At 44.3% G+C, this 20,782-nt stretch overlaps 2 long non-coding RNA genes across 2 annotated transcripts in view; one reads left to right on the top strand and one right to left on the bottom strand.

The window, feature by feature from the left end:
• LOC140716587 (uncharacterized) overlaps positions 1-20,782 on the bottom strand; it is a 94,621-nt gene that overhangs the window by 54,714 nt on the left and 19,125 nt on the right. The window lies entirely within an intron of this gene.
• On the top strand, positions 1,893-8,435 carry LOC140716588 (uncharacterized). Its single transcript, XR_012096320.1, has 3 exons — positions 1,893-2,139; positions 5,084-5,226; positions 7,615-8,435. It is a non-coding gene; the product is annotated as an uncharacterized lncRNA (long non-coding RNA).

Here is a 20,782-nt window from a genome sequence, read left to right as displayed (position 1 = left end):
CAACACAACACACAGGGTGATGAGGAAAACAGGAAAACCAGTGGTAGTTGAATCTCCAACTGGAGTGCAGTATGCAAGGAACACCACATATGGAAAAAGTTCAACACAAGGACTTTCGGCAAACAGGAGAAAATTCAAAGATTTCACAATGAGATACTGAGAGGGGATGATGGACAGTTATGGATAAGTTCAGTTTCACTGTGAGCAAAATCCATTACCAGACTTTGAAAGCAAAGAGAAACTGGTAGAGAGACCGCAAAGGGTTAGGAAACAACCTCTGAAGTTTCACAGTTTTGTTAAGTAGAAAGTAGAGCTTAAGTTGTGGGTTTGTAACAATGTAAACTGTTGTAAGTGGAAAATGAAGTTTTCAGTTCCAGAGTTATTAAGTTGAAACAGAAAATGTGTTGGTTATAGTCATGCATTTCAGAGAATACTGTTGAATTGAAATGATTAATCTGTGAGTTGAATGTGTTCTAAGACATTGAAGTTCACTTCTCAGGAAAGGAGCAACACCGTGTATTGAAATGGTAAGGTCAGTTAATGTAGTTTGACAATTGTCAAGTTCGCTGATGATGTCATCAGTCTGGGACAGAACAACACACGATGTGAGGGAGCATGGAAGCGAGAATAAGAAAAAAAGACACATTCAGAGCATAAAGGATCGAGTCATGATATATGTACTGTCTAATTAATACTAAGATAGGTTGCAAATACACCACACCACCTTCTTGAGGCACCCCCTGTTGAAGGTGTCATCAACACTGGACGGTGGTCGGGGCCCATGATAGAGCTGGCTGAGTTTACAACTTTCTGCAGCTTTTTCCGATTGTGAAGTAGTTAGAATGTTCTCCATGCTACATCTGTAGAAATCAGCGAGAGTCTTTACTGACATACCAAATGTACTCAAACTCCAAATGAGATGCAGCCACTGTCATGTCTTCTTTGTGATTGCATCAATATGCTGGACCAAGGATAGATCATCAGAGATATTAACACCCAGGAACAGGAAACTGCTCACCCTTTCCACTGCTGATCCCTCAATGAAGACTGGTGTGTGTTCCCACGACTTCCCCTTCCTGAGACAGGAAGATTTCAGGAAATGTTGTCTTTGGTCAGAAACTGCATTTCTCATTGCAATTCACAGCTCTGATACTGCATTTTATTGGCATTCCAGCAGCTAAATGTCACGTAGCTGGGCAACTGACCTGCAGTCCCTGCTGTGACCTGACTGGCTCCTTGATGTTTGATTTTGTTTTCTCAGTCAAAGGTTGTAAGCAGAGATGAGCAACCCACTCTGCAAACAAACCTGATTTCATTCCAATGTACAATTCTGTACAAATTGAGCTTCAGGATAAGTCTGAGCTGAAGTTGTCAAGCCAGCTGACAGCAGATATTGTCCAGTTTGTAAATTTTCTATTTCTCATCTACAGAGTTGTCTGTCTTTATCCAAAATCCCTCCATTGAAGAGATGTGGATCAACCAGACCGCTACTCTGGTGTGTATTATTGTGGGTGCTGATCTGAGCCAGGTCCAAATCCACTGGCAGGTGAACGAGGGGGAGAAAATCAAAGCAAATGTGACCAAAAAACCAAGAGAGGAAGGAACCCGAGACACAGTGATCAGCCAACTCCAGACCAGTGTGGAGGAGTGGGCCAGTGGGGTGGAGTACACTTGCTCTGTCCAACAACCTTCTTCAACCTCACCAGTATCAGCACGGACAAAAAGTACCAAAGGTGGGCAAGAGGTCAGCAATTAAAATGGACAACATTGTTACCTCAGTAAAAATGTTTGACATTTCCATTGTTTGCCCATCAGTTCCAGTGGAGACAAAAGGTCCCAAAGTCAGACTGCTGCCACCACCAGAGGGAGAGACCAAGAGTGGGAACACGGCCACCCTCGAGTGTGTTGCCTCTGGATTCTACCCAAACCAAATAACCATCACCTGGGAGAAAGGGGACTCTCTGATCTCTTCCAACATCAGTGTGAGACCAACTGCTCTGGAACAGGCGGGGACTTTCATTGCCAGCTACATCCTGACCGTGAGCACAGAGGAGTGGAAGGAAGGCTCAGTTTTCAGATGCACAGTGTCTCATCCCCCCTCCAACACCAGCGTCAGACAGGATGTGAAAAACATTCAAGGTATGATTGTGAGATTCACTCCACTGTTGACATCCTCTGCCACAGCCACAACCCAGGGCCAAGCAAGGTCAATAGGTAACGGCAAGTGTGGCATTTTTATAGTTGTGTGAGTGGATTAATAATGCAGAGGCAGAGAGTGGGAAAGAATCAGATTTCATCCGATGGTACTAGTACCAGGGTCACTGGCCTACAGTCTGTTCCCAAGCCTCAGGACAATGGCGTGAACACACAACCAGAGGTGACTGTGCACAATTCTGGTTTTAGATTACAAACTGTTTCACTCATGTTCTTTGGTTTCTTCCTACCCTGTTTACCCATATCCATCAGTCCCACACCAAACTCTTCACTGCTCTGTGATCGGCCGGCTGGAGCAGAGCAAGGAATACCAGCCTTGTCAGTGAGGGAATGATGAAATAATGACTGCAGGATCAATGTTTGCACACCAGCGTCTCGGAGACATGAAGCAAGTCTATCTGTCAGCAGAACTGGAGGAACTGCGTTCCACTGGAGCAGGCATTGTGGAATGTAACTGGACCCAGACAGTTGTTGAGTTCCAGTAAACCAGAGAGATGCACAGTACTCAGCCAGGCACAGAACTAGTGCTGAAGCAATGGTACAGAGTACACTTGTGATGCTATCTCAATGTTATCCCTTTCTCTGTCCATAAATGTTCTCTAACCTGCTGAATACTTTCCACAATTTCCCTTTCATTTCCAAATGTAAAAACCTTTACATTTTAGATGTGGAGAGATCACTAGTGATGTAAGCATTGGCCTGGATGGAGTAAGAGCAGAATATTCCCGGTAAACATCATAAGAAAAAAAGGCCTTTCCCAATAGGAACCCTCTGAAGTTACCCTTCCCCACCAGATGAGATGGAAAGAAGTTGGGTCACTGGGTTCTCTGCAGCAGAGATTCCCATGGACAGAGTGGCTGACAGCTCCAATTGTCAACCTCCAATTGATGGTTGATCCTACAACAGTGTGGTTCACATCACTGAAACAAGCAAGATTACCTGCAAGTCCTTTCTTATTAGCTCAAAATGGAAATATATATTTCATGACTAAATACATCAAAATAAATTATCAACATTTCTAAGATCCTGCAGTTATTGTTAAAACTTCTGTGTGTGAGGTCTGATCCTGTTGGAAACTTGTGTAGACAACTTGAGAGGTTAAATGTCAGCCTGTGTTTGTGTAATCAAAATTCAATAAAGAAGGTATGGAAAGCATTCGGCTGCCAGTGTTCTGTGCCGGTATGTTTAGGATAAAAGTGTGTGACTTAAACATGAGGGGTGGGAGGTGTTGCCTGGTTGGTTCTGAGCTTCATTGTATAAGCAGTTAAACATTCAAGTAGATATAGGTATATGTGTATTATAGTTTCCACTGTGCAAATGATGAAACATTCTGCATTGGTCCACAGTTTGAAATATGCAAAGTTAATTGACAGGGAAAGGTATTTTATCACCTTTGTGAAGACATTTGGTGAACTCATTCAGAAAGTGGAGAGTTACAGAAAGAAGGGATAATATGTAGCCAGTGATGCCCTGGTACCTGCAGCAATGTGTTCAGTGCTGACACTATTCACTGGATCAAAGAGTCAAAGGTTCATTTATTGTCAATATTGTATAATATATGGATAGATTATCATCTATCATATACATCTCTGAAATTTGATTCTCCAGATAGCCAAGAAAACAAAGAAACTATATGAAAGTTGTTCGGAGAAAAACAGCAAACCCACTGCCCATCTAAATAAGAACAGCACTCGATCATCACCCCCCAAAAACACCCTCTCCCACACAAAACAGAACAGAAACATCAAACCCCAAAAGGCAACCCCTCCCCCCACAAAAAGCTAATAGAACACCAACCCCCAAACACCCTCCCCTCACACAGCACAACAGTCCGATCCATAAACACAGAACCACAAAACCATCTCCGATATCACTGACATTTATTGAAAGAGAAGAGGGGCACCACACGAGGCAGAGGCCGACCCACCTGTCACAGCGAGCCACACAGCAACAGGCCGTTCACAGCATCCATCTCCAGCAGTGATCAAAAGGCAAACTGTCGGTGCTGATATTGGGCAGATACCCACATGACAACTTTGCCACTCACATAACACTGGCAAATCTATCAGCACTCTGTAAGGTTTTAACTACAGAGATACTAATCGATGAAATGAATAGGCAAGAACCAACTCAAGGTCTTGGGACTACATCTAGGAAGGGACAGACTGTCTTGGAGAGAGTGCTGAGCATACATGCACTCCCCGGTGCAAATTACAAGTTGGGATGATGTTAAATGAGAGTGTAGCTTCTGTAATGAAGAACATTAATGGAAGATCTGGTCTATATTTTTGGTGGAGCGAACATAGTCGATGAGGAAAAACGAGTTCATTTAGTTCTGCCCAGGGGCTCCCAAGTTACAAATGACATGCTGTAAGGAAACGTGACTCAAATCATCAAGTTAAGTCGAGTTTATTGTCATGTGCACAAGTACCTTGAGGTGCAGGTAAAATCAGAAATTTGCTGCCAGCATCACAGGCATGTAGCTTCAGAGAACACACTAAATCCTAATTTTACATAAATCATCCAAGACAATGAAGAGGGAAAAAAGGCAGTGCAGGACAATACATTCATGCAAAGAAAAACAGACATTCAACTTGAAGAGCTTCATGGAAGTTTGGAACAGTCTTCCACAATGTCCTGTCTGTAGGTCAATTTAAACATGAGAGTGAATGGTTTGGATAATCCCAGGGACCAATGGATCTGAGGAAAAATCAGGCCAATGCAGTTGGTCAAAGATCAACTACAATGTCATTGAATGGTGGAACTGACTCAGGCCTCCTGTCTTCCTGTCTTCCGTTTGTCTTGACGTGATGAGGATGTTGTTGATCTTCAGGAAACATCAACTATCTCACTTTCTCAATTCTTTCAGAAACCTGCACAGACTTGACAGGAGAGGAGGGGAAGGAAGAACAGGGACACGTGGATGGAAATGACAATGTGCTTACAGTTGCTGCCTTTGCCGTTCTGTTCATCATCAGTTTCCTCTACAGCACCTTCGTCACCGTTGTCAAGGTAACTAATTGATTGACAGAGGCATCCCATGAAACCCAAACTTTCACCTTCCTTATCTCACCACATTGCTTTCTCTGACACTGTAATCCCAATGACAGCACAATCAGCTGACAATGCAGTCTGAGGCCCCTCACAACCCCTGGGACTTTACACCTTTCCTCATTAGTACCATTCTCTGGGCCTTGATAAGCAGAAGGTGGCAGAATGTGAATGGGTATTTGGGGCAACAATTGTGAACTTAAGGAAATCAAGCATTGAGGGAACAGCAGGGTAAGGGTCAGAAGAGGATGATTTGGCAGATGAATGTGTGGCTGAGGAACTGGTGTAGGGGGCAGGGTGTCACATTTCTGGATCACTGTGATCACTGCTGGGGAAGGTGCAACCTGTACAAAAGGGATGAATAACACCTGAACCTGAGGGGGACAAATATCCTTGTGGGCAGGTTGGCTAGAGCTCTTCAGGTGGGTTTAAACTAATTTGGCAGGGGGATAGGAAATGGAGTGATAGGGTGGAGGATCGAGACATTAGTTTACAAACAGAAGCAGTGTGTAGTGAGATTGCTAGCAAGCAGGGACTGATGATTGGGTTAAAATGCAGTCAACAGGATGAGTTGCAATGTAAAAGGAGGACAAAATAGAATTCAATGCTTGCAGTATATGGAATAATGTAGATGAACTTGTGGCACAGCTACAGATTGGATTGCATGATGTTGTGGCATCACTGAATCATGGCTAAAAGAAGATTACAGCTGGGGGCTTAACGTCCAAGGATACCCATTGTGACAAAAGGACAGGCAGGTAGGTAGAGGGGGTGGGTTGGCTCTGTTTGGTAAAAAATGAAATCAAATCAATAGAAAGAGATGGCATAGGATCAGAAGGTGTAGAATCATTGTGAGTAGAGTTAAGGAATTGCAAGGGTAAAAAGACCCTATAAAGAACAGTGGCAAATATGTGTCTACTAATTACAATAGGAGATAGAAAATGCATGTCAAAAGGGCAATGTTACAATAGTCATGGGGGATCTCAATATTCAGGTAGATTGGGAATATCAAGTTGGTGCTGGATCTCAAGAGTGGAAATTTGTAGAATGCCTACAAGATGGCTTTATAAAGTAGGTCATTGTTGAGCACATCAGGGGATTAACTATTCTGGATTGGGCATTGTGCAATGAACTGGAATTGATTAGAGAGCTTAAGGTAAAGGAACCCTTAGGGTCCAGTGATCATAATATGATAGAACTCACTCTGCAAATTGAAAAGGAGAAGCTAGAGTCAGATGTATCAGTATTACAGTGGAATAAAGAAAGTTGCAGAGGCATGAGAGAGGAACTGGCCAAAATTGTTTGGAAGGGGACATTGGCAGGGAATACAGCAGAGTAGCAATGCCTGGAATTTCCCTGAGTAATTCAGAAGGCACAGGATAGACACATCCCAAAGAAGAAGAAGTATTCAAAATGCAGGATGACACAACCATGGCTGACAAGAGAAGTCAAAGCCAACATGAAAGTCAAACAACAGGCATATAATAGAGCAAAAATTAGTAGGAAGTTAGAGGATTGGGAAGCTTTTAAAAATCAACAGAAGACAACTAAATAAAGTCAGAAAGAAAAAGATTGAATACAAAGGTAAGATAGACAATAATATTAAAGAGGATACCAAAAGTCTCTTCACATACGTAAAGTGTAAAAGAGAGGTGAGAGGAGATATTGGAATGCTGGAAGATAATGCTGGAGAGGTAGTAATGGGGGATAAGGAAATGGTGGATGAACTGAATAAGCACTTTGCATCAGACTTCACTGGGGAAGGCTCTAGCAGTATGATGGAAGCTCAGGAGTGTCGGGGGAAGAAGTGAGTGTTATTACCAGGGAAAAGGTGCTTTGGAAACTGAAAGTCAGCTGGATCAGATGGTCTACACTCCAGGATTCTGAAAGAGGTGGCTGAAGAGATTATGAAGGTGTTAGTAATGATCTTTCAAGAATCACTAGATTCTGGCATAGTTCTGAAGAACTGGAAAATTGTAATTGTCATGCCACTCTTCAAGAAGGGAGAGAGGCACACAAAAGGAAATTCTAGCCCAGTTAGCCTGACCTCAGTGGTTGGGAAGATCTTGGAGTCGGTTGTCAAAGATGGGGTTTCTGCTCCTATGACTTATGGTCTTACTCAGGACATGAAACTTTAGCCCAACTATGTATCACACTACAGGTCTGAACTGGTACTCAGATTCATGTTTTGTGGTGACCTCAGAGAATACTGACAGACACCTCTTCATGGGCTTCCATCTCCTGCAATGAGGACAGACCGCCTGTTATTTAGTTCACCTGTCCTCACGGGTTAAGGTCTGTGCTGCACCTTGTCACATACAATATCATACTCTCCTGTCTATATTTCAGGCTCAGCAGTGACCAGCAGATACACGCCCCACATTCAGACAAGAGATCCCCGTGTGGCTGCGATGTTTGGAAATGGAGTCTCCATCTCACTCACTCGGCAATCCGAGGCTACTGCACTGCAACTGCTCATTTCAGAATATAAACCTCTAGATGCACCGGGGATGCCAGATGGGAAATGGGGGCACAGAGCCGGTTAGGTGGGCGGAGGGACAGCAGTGGATAATACACTGGGAAAATGGCAGGATATGTGACACTGGAGGGGGTATTCAGGAGGGGAGAGGAAGGTAAGGTTAAGGCTTGGGAATGGGGAGCAGGGGATGGGGGTGTAGTTTGTGATGGACAGGAGGGAGGTGAAGAAGTGGTTATTATTGTTATGGAGGAAGAAGGTAAAATGAGAGGGGGGAGTGTGATGGAGAGTGGGTTTGACATCTTGCTCTCTCAAATTTTGTAAATCAGATATTGTGGAAACCATTGCCTGTAGCTTTTCCTTCAGTTTTCTGCTGGAGTTTATGTCATGATTTGAAATTGTATTAATTAAAAAAACAAAAAGGAGACAATGAAGTGACTGGAGTTGATAAAATTGAGGGAAGCCATTCATCCCATCTTAGTTCCCTCATCACTGCAATGACTTCACCTGCCTCCAAGTACAAGTGGGTAATGCATCCCGGGACAAGTATCGGAGAGATTTCCAGCCTGTAATATATGAGTGTAGCACTACACATACTACTCCCATTTATGAGGGATTTCTCACAGTGGGAATACTGGGGTGCTGCACCCGAGAAAGATATTCAGGACAACAGAGGCTCATTTGGAAGAGTTTCTCAGAACCCTGTTACACATCCCAGAGCCAGATATTGATGGAATGTTTCATAACGAGTGTCTCAATCCCATATTTCAACACATTATCCTAAATCTCCATACTCCACGTCCCATAAAGCTGTGGGTACAGGAGCTTCTCCATTGCACACACAATCTCCCTTCAATGTCTCAGCTGAAAGGCAGCAGCTCTGTCCCTCTGTACTACAGTGAACAGCCAAGTCAGCCTGAATTTCCGTTCTCACGTCACGGAAAATAGACTGAACATCATCAGTGCCCTGGAACAGAATTCACTGCAGGGACCAAAGCTTTTGGTCTTCCCAGTGTTTAGCTGAAGGAAACTTTGTGCATCCTGCAGCATCCCCCATCAGAGAGTGTGGAGGTGTTGGTACAAGTACAGGTGACACAGAACTGGATATCGACCATGTACATGTTTTAATGTGATGACAGCAAGAGAGAGTATTTGAAAAAATCTGCCAATGCACGAAAATACAACAGAGACTGGGGTAAGCACATTAGGAGTAGAAAACATAACCGATTACTAATTAATGCAAACCAAGAATAGAATAGAATACAACAGCTATTTGGGTAATGGACACCAGCACCTGATTTGAGCAGAGTAACTCCAAGGAACAGACATTGGAGGAAGGCAAACAGGACCAGATATTGAAGGAATATACCCTAGGAATAGACATTGGGGAAAACTATGAAAGATCAGACAATGGGAAAAATACCCCTCCACAGGACCAAAATTGTAGTTAATTCTCAACTTTGCTCCTGAGGGAATACGACAGAGATTGGGAATGCACGATTGATCTTCGGGAAGGTTGGGATTCCCGTGTATGAGAAACAATTTATTCAAGAAATTCTCTTATTTGTAAGGATTTGAAGATCAGATTCCCAACCCCATATGCTCCACCTTCAGTCAATTTGGAAAATATATACAGAACTGTGTTTAGAGACTGGAACCAAAATCATGTACTGGAAGAGACTCCTGCATCCAGAATGTAGAGCACATTGTGAGGGGTCTGGTACTGAGTCAGGTACTGGGGGATGTAATTGCAGGAACTAGTGATACCTGCGACCAGGTTCTGCGGAGATTACCTGTCACATGTAATGGCAGGTCTGACCAATAGAATTTTGGCAGAGTCATTCCCAGTGCCGTCTCTGAGGGAATTATATCACACACAGTTTTATAAAAAGGAACAACTTATCCATGGAATTTCCATGGAAACAATTCACTACGTTATCATGATGTAACAATCCAAAATAATAAAAAGTAATCAGTCATGAAATATTATTAATAATGAATTAATTACATTGCAAAGTAATTAAAAATCAATCCTAATCCTGTAGATAAATCTAAAAACAATACAATGATGGATCCATCGTGATACAACATAACCGTGGATGATTTTTAGTTATTCATTCACAGGATGTGAGTAGAATAACATTTCTTTCCCATCCCAACTGCTCTTGAACTGGGTGGATTACAGAGCCATTTAACAGTGCAGTTAAAGTTCAGTTACATTACTATGGGTCTGGAGACAGATACAGGCCAGACCAGGTAGTCAGCAGATTCCCCTCCCTGAAACACGTCAGTCATGCAGTTAGACACCAATCTATTTCTCTAAGTCACGGTCACTGGTCACTGACACAGAACTTTCATTACACATCCCAACTGCCGTGATGTGATCTGAACTCACGTATCTACGTCACAAACCCAGCTTCTCAATTAAATTCTCAGTAACATGAACTGTGTCTGTGTGTGCCCATACTGATTCATATTAGAGAGATCAACAACTACAGTCCAGTGTTTATTTCCAGCCATAATACCCATCTCACGCACACACTCTGCTATTCTCCAACACATTCATCCAATCTACTTCTTTGTGAAACCCCTTTCCCCAGCTTGTACACACAACTTCCATCTGATTCCTCTGCCCTTGACATTTTAACACCATTCCTCCTTCAGTAGCTTTATTCCTTCTTTCCAGTTCGTCAATGCAGCTTCCCTCCCTCTCCTCTCTGCCCCCCACCCCACTCCCCCTCCCTCCACCCCACCATGGCAACTTCCTTTGTGCCAATAAACAATATCTGTTGCTCAGCAACTAGACTAACTCTCACTCTTGCATTTCAGCCAACTAGAAATCCAGGATTTGTAACAACTGAGGACCTTACCTTGCCACTGGCCTCTGCTCCCCTCCATAAACGTCGGCTCTCGACACTAGCCTGCTCCCTCCTTCTTTCCTCCATGAGTACATGCTGCCAGTCCTCGAGTATATTTTACACTCTTCACTGCTCACAGTAACAGCTTTGCCTTCTGCTTCCAGTTTGTCTGGCTGTCTGTCTGTCTCTCTCTCTCTCTCTCTCTCTCTCCCCCTCCCTCCGTCCCTCCCTCTCCTGATGGCTCCAACAGTCTGTTTGTACAAAGGCAGCTTGTCAGAGCCAGCTTCTGACCCCATGCTCTGAGAAAGAATTAAGGCAGCAAATTGGAGATTTGAAGAAGTCTGAAAGGAGCTTAGAGAAGGTGGGAGAGAGAGAGAGAGACAGACAGACAGACAGACAGATTGAGAGAAAGAGAGAAGCAAGGAAGGGCAAGGAAGAAGAGATAAGAACACAAGAAATAGGAGCAGGAGTAGGCCATCTAGCCCATTGAGCCTGCTCCACCATTCAATAAGATGATGGCTGATATGGCCACGGACTCATCTCCACCTTACCTGCCTTTTCCCCATAACCCTTAATTTCCCTAATATGCAAAAATCTATCCAACCTTGGCTTAAATATACTTACTGAGGTAGCCTCCACTGCTTCATTGGGCAGAGAATTCCACAGATTCACCACTCTCTTGCAAAAGCAGATCCTCCTCATCTCCATTGTAAATCTACTCCTTCGAGTCTTGAGGCTATGTCCCCTAGTTCTAGTCTCACCTACCAGTGGAAACAACTTTCCTGCCTCTATCTATCCCTTTCATAATTTTAAATGTTTCTATAACATCTCCTCTCATTCTTATCAATTCCAGTGAGTATGGTCCCAGGTGACTCAATCTCTCTTCATTTCTGGAATTAACCTGGTGAACCTCCTCTGTACCTCCTCCAAAGCCAGTATATCCTTCCTCAAGTAAAGAGACTAGAACTGCACGCAGTGCAGGTGTCCCCGCTTTATAAAGTTCGCTTTACGTCACTTCGCTTTTACGAAAGACCTACATTAGTAACCTGTTTTCGCATTACAAAGAGGAGTTTTGCCTTTACGAAAATTTTTCCCATATAAATTAATGGTTCTTCGCTTGACATCATTTCAGCTTAAGAAAGGTTTCATAGGAACACTCTACCTTTGTAAAGGGGGGTGGGAACACCTGTACTCCAGGTGTGGCCTCACCAGTACCCCGTAGAGTTGTAGCATAACCACCCTGTTCTTAAATTCAATCCCTCTAGCAATGAAGGCCAACATTCCATTTGCCTTCTTGATAGCCTGCTGCACCTGCAAACCAACCTTTTGTGATTCACACACAAGCACACCCAAGTTCCTCTGCACTTTTTACCACTGAAGTAATAATCTGCTTTCATTTTTCCTTCCAAAGTGGATGACCTCGCATTTACCAACATTGTACTCCAGCCAGACTCTTGCCCACTCACTTAACCTATCTATATCTCTCTGCAGACTCTCTGTATCTTCAACACAATTTGCTTTTACACTCAATTTAGTGTCATCAGCAAACTTAGATCCACTACACTCAGTCCCTCCTTCCAGATCATAATGTATATCGTGAACAGTCGTGAACAGCACCGACCCATATGGCACTCCGCTCACCACTGATTGCCAACCAGAGTAACACCCATGTATCCCAACTCTCTGCTTTCTGTTGGGTAACCAATTCTCTATCCATGCAAGAACATCACATGGAGTAAGAGGGAGAGAAGGAGAAAGGAAGGAGTCTCTGTCACCTCTAAGGCCAGGTTACCGGACTAATATCCAAATCCGGGCCATGCTCCTCACTTCCTGCTCTGCACCCTGTGTTATCTCCCCCACTATGTGTCTCCAAAACCTGATCCAAGTATATTGTCACACAACACTGAATTAGGGAGCATTCCCCTGGAGACAGACTGAGAATTGTTCCTTTGAATCTTATCCTGGTCCAAATGATTGCTGCTACCTGGATGATGGATTCCTCTCATTGATGGGAATTGATCCCATATTCCCGAGTATTAGATGACAGGTGACACTAAAATATATGGTATGGTAGGTGTAAAGTACAGTGGGATCTTGATCAGCTGGGTAGGTGGGCTGAGGAATTACAATGAGAGTATAATTCAGATGAAGATGTCTCTGAGAGATTGCAGAACATTCTCAGTGGGGAGGGTGAGCAGACAGAAGTGGTTGCACACATCGTTTCAAATGACAATAGGCAGAAAAATGGATGTGCTGCTGTGGAGTCAATAAAGGGAGTTAGAAACGAGTTAAAATGTAAGACCCCAACTGTGGCAATCTCTGGATTATTCCCAGGGCCATGTCCTGGTGAGGTTAAAAATTGGAGGATGTTGTAGATTAATGCATTGCTGAAACCTTGGCACCAGGAACAGGAATTCAGTTCTGCGGACATTTCAGATATGTTCTGGGAGATTTGTGATCTGTACGGCTAATGTTGTGCCTTTATTTGAGAAGGGCTACAAATAAAATGCTGGGAACTATGGACATAGTAAACCCAATATCTATGGAAGGAAGTTAACAGAGGAGTTACGAGGGTTAAGAACTTGGTGTGCCCTGACAGATGACTGCACCCAGTGCGGAGAACTGACTGAATCCCATGCAAAGACAGAAATAAGAGTTTAGTCCCAGGAATTCCAACAGAACATCAGTGGTTTGACCAAGTGACACCGTGAGATGAATCAATCTTGAAGCACAAGGACCCTGTGATAACCAGCAATCGGGAGTCCGTTTTAAATAATTACAGTATGAGGAAAACTTGTGCCAGTCAAAGTACACTTGACAAGATTAAACAGAATGCACAAGGCCTTAACAATTAATATGTTGCACAGGCCCAAGGGGACATGACAGTATCTCCAGCCCGAAGGCTGTGGGGAACCCGAGACAGGGCTGGTAAACTCAGGAACATAGAATCAAACTCAGAAACCTGGAGGGCCATGGGAGACCTTGAACATAGACCAGAGAAGCTCAGAACGTACACTAGAGAAACTCAATATTGCAGTGAGAAACTTGGAATGTAGCCTCTGGACAATCAATGTAGCCGGCACCCTTGCCTCTGACCGATCGATGTCCAAGCTGCTGTTGAACCTCTGCCGGGTCCGTTTATGCTTGGGTCCTACTGTCACAGTGTGCACTGACAGACAACTGAACCAGGAACAGAAGAACCATATAACAATTACAGCACAGAAACAGGCCATCTCGGCCCTTCTAGTCCATGCCAAACGCTTACTCTCCCCTAGTTCTATCGACCTGCACTTAGCCCATAATCCTCCATTCCTTTCCTGTTCACGTATCTATCCAATTTTTTTAAATAACAATACCGAACCTGCCTCTACCACTTCTACTGGAAGTTCATTCCACACAGCTATCACTCTCTGAGTAAAGAAATTCTCCCTCGTGTTACCCTTAAACTTTTGCCCCCTAACTCTCAACTCATGTCCTCTTGTTTGAATCTCCCCTACTCTCAATGGAAAAAGCCTATCCACGTCAACTCTATCTATCCCCCTCATAATTTTAAATACCTCTATCAAGTCCCCCCTCAACCTTCTACGCTCCAAAGAATAAAGACCTAACTTGTTCAACCTTTCTCTGTAACTTAGGTGCTGAAACTCAGGTGACATTCTAGTAAATCTCCTCTGTACTCTCTCTATTTTGTTGACATCTTTCCTATCATTCAGTGACCAGAACTGTACACAATACTCCAAATTTGGCCTCACCAATGCCTTGGACAATTTTAACATTACATCCCAACTCCTATACTCAATGCTCTGATTTATAAAGGCCAGCATACCAAAAGCTTTTTCACCACCCTATCCACATGAGATTCCACCTTCAGGGAACTATGTACCATTATTCTGAGATCACTCTGTTCTACTGCATTCCTCAATGCCCTACCATTTACCATGTATGTCCTATTTTGATTAGTCCTACCAAATTGCAGCATTTTGCTATTAATATGACTGTCGAAACCCTTTGCTATTAATATGACTGTAGAAACCCTTTGGATTTATTTTCACCCTACTTGCCAAAGCAAACTCATATCTTCTTTTAGCTTTTCTAATTTCTTTCTTAAGATTCTTTTTACATTCTTTATATTCCTCGAGCACCTCATTTACTCCATGCTGCCTATATTTATTGTAGAGCTCTCTCTTTTTCCGAAACCAAGTTTCCAATATACCTTGAAAACCATGGCTCTCTCAAACTTTTAACCCTTCCTTTCAACCTAACAGGAACATAAAGATTCTGTAGCCTCAAAATTTCACCTTTAAATAACCTCCATTTCTCTATTACATCCTTCCCATAAAACAAATTGTCCCAATCCACTCCTTCTAAATCCTTATGCATCTCCTCAAAGTTAGCCTTCCTCCAATCAAAAACCTCAACCCTGGGTCCAGTCATAATTATTTTGAAACTAAAGGATTTGTGATCACTGGACCTGAAGTGCTCACCAACACATACCTCCGTCACCTGGCCTATCTCATTCCCTAACAGGAGATCCAACACTGCCCCTTCTCTAGTTGGTACCTCTATGTATTGCTGCAAAAAACTATCCTGCACACATTTTACAAACTCCAAACCATCCAGTCCTTTTACAGAATGGGCTTCCCAGTCTATGTGTGGAAAATTAAAATCTCCCACAATCACAACCTTGTGCTTACTACAAATATCTGCTACCTCCCTACAAATTTGCTCCTCCAATTCTCGCTCCCCATTAGGTGGTCTATAATACACTCCTATAAGTGTTACTACACCTTTCCCATACCTCAATTCCACCCAAATAGTCTCCCTAGACAAGCCCTCTAATCTATCCTGCCAGAGCACCACTGTAATATTTTCTCTGTCAAACAATGTAACACCCCCCCCTTCTTGCCCCTCTGATTCTATCACACCTGAAGCAATGAAATCCAGGAATAATTAGTTGCCAATCACACCCCCCTGCAACCATGTTTCACTAATAGCTACATCATATTTCCAGGTATCAATCCATGCTCTAAGCTCATCCACCTTTCTTACAATGCTCCGAGCATTAAAATAAATGCATTTAAGAAATTCTCCACCTCTTACTCTCTGTTTATCCCTAACGATGCAAACAACTTTACTATCTTCTTTTTCTTCCTTCTCCCCTACATCTTTGGACTGAGCGCTCCCCTTCTCTATCACCTGCCTATCCTCCCTCACACACTGTCTACAAGCTTTCTCTATTAGTGAAATAACCTCCTCTCTCCTAGACTCTTCAATTTGATTCCCACCCCTCAACTATTCTAGTTTAAAGATTCCCCAGTAGCCTTAGCAAATCTCCCCGCCAGGATATTGGTCCCCCTAGGTTTCAAGTGCAACCCGTCCTTTTTGTACAGGTCACACCTACCCCAAAAGAGGTCCCAATGATCCTGAAACTTGAAACCCTGCCCCTTGCTCCAATCCCTCAGCCACACATTTATCTTCCACCTCATTCCATTCTTACTCTCACTGTCGCGTGGCACAGGCAGTAATCCCGAGATTACTACCTTTGCAGTCCTTCTTCCCAACTCCCTTTCTAACTCCCTATATTCTCCTTTCAGGACCTCTTCCCTTTTCCTACCTATGTCATTGGTACCTACATGTACCACGACCTCTGGCTCCTCACCCTCCCACTTCAGGATATCTTGGACACGATTAGAAACATCCCGGACCCTGGCACCAGGGAGGCAAACTACCATCCGGGTCTCCTGACTGTGTCCACAGAATCATCTATCTGACCCCCTAACTATCAAGTCCCCTATTACTACTGCCTTCCTCTTCCTTTCCCTACCCTTCTGAGCTACAGGACCAGACTCTGTGCCAGAGGCACGGCCACTCTTGCTTCCCCCAGGTAGGTTGTTCTCCTCCCCCCCCCAACAGTACTCAAACAGGAGCACTGGTGAGGGGTACAGCCACTGGGATACTCTCTAGTACCTGACTCTTCCCCTTCCCTCTCTTAACCGTAACCCACTTGTCTGCCTCCCGTGGCCCTGCTGTGACCACCTGCCTGTAACTCCTCTCTATCAACTCCTCACTCTCCCTGACCAGACGAAGGTCATCGAGCTGCAGCTCCAGTTCCCTAACACGGTCCCTCAGGAGCTGCAGATCAGCGCATCTGGTGCAGATATGGACGTCCGGGAGGCTAGGAGACTCCAGGACCTCCCACATCCGACACCGAGAACAACAAGCTGCCCTCACACTCATAATTCCCCCTTTCCTCAAACAACAGGAAAAATTGAAAACTAAACCTACCTTGCCTCGCCCGTTTCCGCCTAAGCCCGTTAAGCCAAAGCCCTTAAGCCTTCACTCTGCTTCGAGTGAACCTCATGCAGAGACAGAAACAAGAGTTTATTCATAGGAATTCTAACAGTACATCAGTGTCTTGGCGGAGTGACACCACGAGACGAATCATTATCGAAACACAAGGACCCCACGATAAGTGCTAATTAGGAGTCTGCTACTGTGAACAGCAACACCAGCCAGAATTTTTGTTCTCAAGTCGGTGAAAAGGATCAACATCATCAGTGCCCTGGAACATAACTCACTGCAGGGACCAAAGCTTTTGGTCTTCCCAGTGCTCAGCTGAAGGAAACTTTCTGCATCCTGCAGCATTCCCCATCAGAGAGTGTGGAGGTGTTGGTACAAGTACAGGTGACTCAGAACTGGATATCGACCGTTACAGTTTTAATGAGAACATTTTGAGAAAATATGCCAGTGCAGGAAAATACAACAGATACTAAGGTAAAACACACCAGGAGTAGAAAAACTAAACAGGTACTAGATTAATGCAAACCAAGAAGAGAATAGAATACAACAGCCAGCACCTAATTTGAGCAGAGTAAGTCCAAGGAGCAGACATTGGAGGTTGGGACAGGACAGGACAGGTATATTGAAGGAATATACCTGTTACGTACCCCGTAACTGGGTGACTTACCAGCAAAGATAGAGAGATCCATTGAAGTCTGATGGTACTATTTTTAACAGTATTTATTGATAGAAATACACAAAAATAATATCAATGCAAACACACAAGTAATATACGTCGTCAATACTAAATCTAAAAGCGCGGGTATAATAATAATCAATAAGAAATAGCTCTATCGTTGTCTAGGGGATAATGTATTGTCCGATGGAAATATAAAAGTCACTTTAGTTCAGTCAAGCTGTAGGCTGCAGCCTTTGGTTGGAGAGAAAGACGGGTTAAAACTTGCCCATTCCTTTTATGATGTCAATCCTTCAAGAGTCGTTGGGAGTTGATTTCCCCGTTGTTAGCTAAAAACCGTTCTTCCATGGTAAAGGCCACTGATTCCGGGGCAAATGGAAACAGACGCACGTGGCCTTCCACTGGTTTTTGCTATTACGGGATCGCTAGCATTTCTTCTGGTGCGTCTGAGGGGCTGTTCCCCCAGACCCTCTTTTTATCCTGACTCACAGGGTCGCAGATGTCGATCAGGTTGGGATGATGCAATCCCTCCACCAACCTCCCCCTCGGTTCATTGCCTGGGGGGGGCTTCGATGCATCGTGCAGGATGCAATACACAAGTCCGTCTCCAAGAGACAATAGCCGGTATCAATGAATCCGCCTTTCGGAGGCCAGGACACATTCCAACCCTTTTGTGGATTCTGCATGGCTTTCTCTCATTTCCTGTGTCCCCTGAACTGACTTAATAGTGATCTTGTGATTCTCACAAAGGAGGGGGCTACCCCGCACCCTTCGGCCCCTCAGAGCTGTGGCACATTCGTAACATACCCTAGGAACAGACATTGGGGAACACGATGGAAGCCCAGACGATGGAAAAAATACCCCTCCACGGGACCAGAAATTGCAGTTAATTCTCAACATCATTCATGAGGGACTTCGACAGAGCTTGGGAATGCACGATTGATCTTAGGGAAACAATTTAAAACAATTCACCCCATCCGCCCGCCACCGCACTCGGAATAGGGTCCTCACTTACCACCCCACCAGCCTCCAGGTTCAACATATAATTCTCCGTAACTTCCGATGGGATCCCACTACCAAGCACATCTTTCCCTCCCCCCTCTTTTTGCTTTCCGCAGGGATCGCTCCCTACGTGAATCCCTTGTCCACTCGTCCCCGCCCCCCCATCCTTTCCCACCGATCTCCCTCCTGGCACTTATCCTTGTAAGCGGAACAAGTGCTACACCTGCCCTTACACTTCCTCCCTCACCACCATTCAGGGCCCCAGACAGACCTTCCAGCTGAGGCGACACTTCACCTGTGTGTCGGCTGGTGTAGTATTCTGCATCCGGTGCTCCCGGTGTGGCCTTTTATATATTGGTCAGACCCGACGCAGACTGGGAGACCGTTTCGCTGAACACCTACGCTCGGTCCGCCAGAGAAAGCAGGATCTCCCAGTGGCCATACATTTTAATTCCACGTCCCATTCCCATTCTGATATGTCTACCCATGGCCTCCTCTACTGTCAAAATGAATCCAAACTCAGGTTGGAGGAACAACACCTTATATACCGGCTGGGTAGCCTCCAACCTGATGGCTTGAACATTGACTTCTCTAACTTCCGTTAATGCCCCTCCTCCCCTTCTTACCCCATCCCTGACATATTTAGTTGTTTGCCTGTTCTCCATCTCCCTCTGGTGTTTCCCCCAACTTTCTTTCTCCGAAGGCCTCCCGTCCCATGGTCCTTTCCCTTCTCCAGCTCGGTATCACTTTCGCCAATCACCTTTCCAGCTCTCAGCTTCATCCCACCCCCTCCAGTCTTCTCCTATCAGTTCGCATTTCCCCCTCCCCCCACTACTTTCAAATCTCTTACTATCTTTCCTTTCAGTTAGTCCTGACGAAGGGTCTCGGCCTAAAACGTCGATTGTGCTTCTCCTTATAGATGCTGCCTGGCCTGCTGTGTTCCACCACCATTTTGTGTGTGTTGTTGTTTCAATTTAAAATTAGTTATTTGGAAGAATCAGTGAATCAGATTCCCAACCCCACATCTCAGAAATGCACCATAGATAGATAGATTCTTGATTCAATAGGGCATGAAGGGATATGGGGAGAAGGCAGGAGACTGGGGTTGAGATGGAAAGTAAATCAGCCATGAAGAAATGGCGGAGCAGACTCAATGGGCTAAATAGCCTAATTATGCTCCTGTGTATTATGGTCTTATCTTCCAATCCTACATGACCTCTTTCTATGGATTTGATCTCATTTTTTACCAACAGAGCCACTCCAACCCTCTGCCTACACGCCTGTCCTTTCAATACCATTGTCTATCCTTGGATGCTAAGCTCCTAACTATGGTCCTCTTCCAGCCATGACTCAGCAATGCCCACATCGCATCCGCCAATCTCTAACTGTTCTACAAGATCATCAGCCTTATTCTGTAAACTGCGTGCATTCAAATATAACACCTTCACTCCTGTATGCATCACCCTTTTCCATTTTGCCCCATTTCACTTTAGCTCATCCCACTTCTCATTGTTGCCGTTGGGAAGGAGGTACAGAAGTCTGAAGGCACACATTCAGTGATTCAGGATCAGCTTCTTCTCTTCTGACATGCGATTCTTAAACTGATATTGAACCCATGAACAATACATCACTTTTTTAATATCACTTTTGTTTTGCACTTTTTTGTATATATACATTTACTTTCATTGATCTACATAGAAACATAGAAAAACATAGAAAACCTATAGCACAATACAGGCCCTTCGGCCCACAAATCTGTGCCGAACATGTCCCTACCATAGAAATTACTAGGCTTACCTATAGCCCTTTATTTTTTGAAGCTCCATGTACCTATCTAAAAGTCTCTTAAAAGACCCTATTGTATCCGCCTCCACCACCTTTGCCGGCAGCCCATTTCACACACTCACCACTCTCTGAGTAAAAAACTTACCCCTGACATCTCCCTGTACCTACTCCCCAGCATCTTAAACCTGTGACCTCTTGTGGCAACCATTTCAGCCCAGGGAAAAAGCCTCTGACTATCCACACAATCAACACCTCTCAACATCTTATACACCTCTATCAGGTCACCTCTCATCCTCCGTCGCTCCGAGGAGAAAAGGCCGAGTTCACTCAATCTATCCTCATAAGACATGCTCCCCAATCCAGGCAACATCCTTGTAAATCTCCTCTGCACCCTTTCTATGGCTTCCACATCCTTCCCGT

This window comes from Hemitrygon akajei, chromosome 25 (assembly GCF_048418815.1).
Source record: "Hemitrygon akajei chromosome 25, sHemAka1.3, whole genome shotgun sequence".
Classification (NCBI taxonomy): domain Eukaryota; kingdom Metazoa; phylum Chordata; class Chondrichthyes; order Myliobatiformes; family Dasyatidae; genus Hemitrygon; species Hemitrygon akajei.
This window is presented reverse-complemented; position numbering and strand designations above follow the sequence as displayed.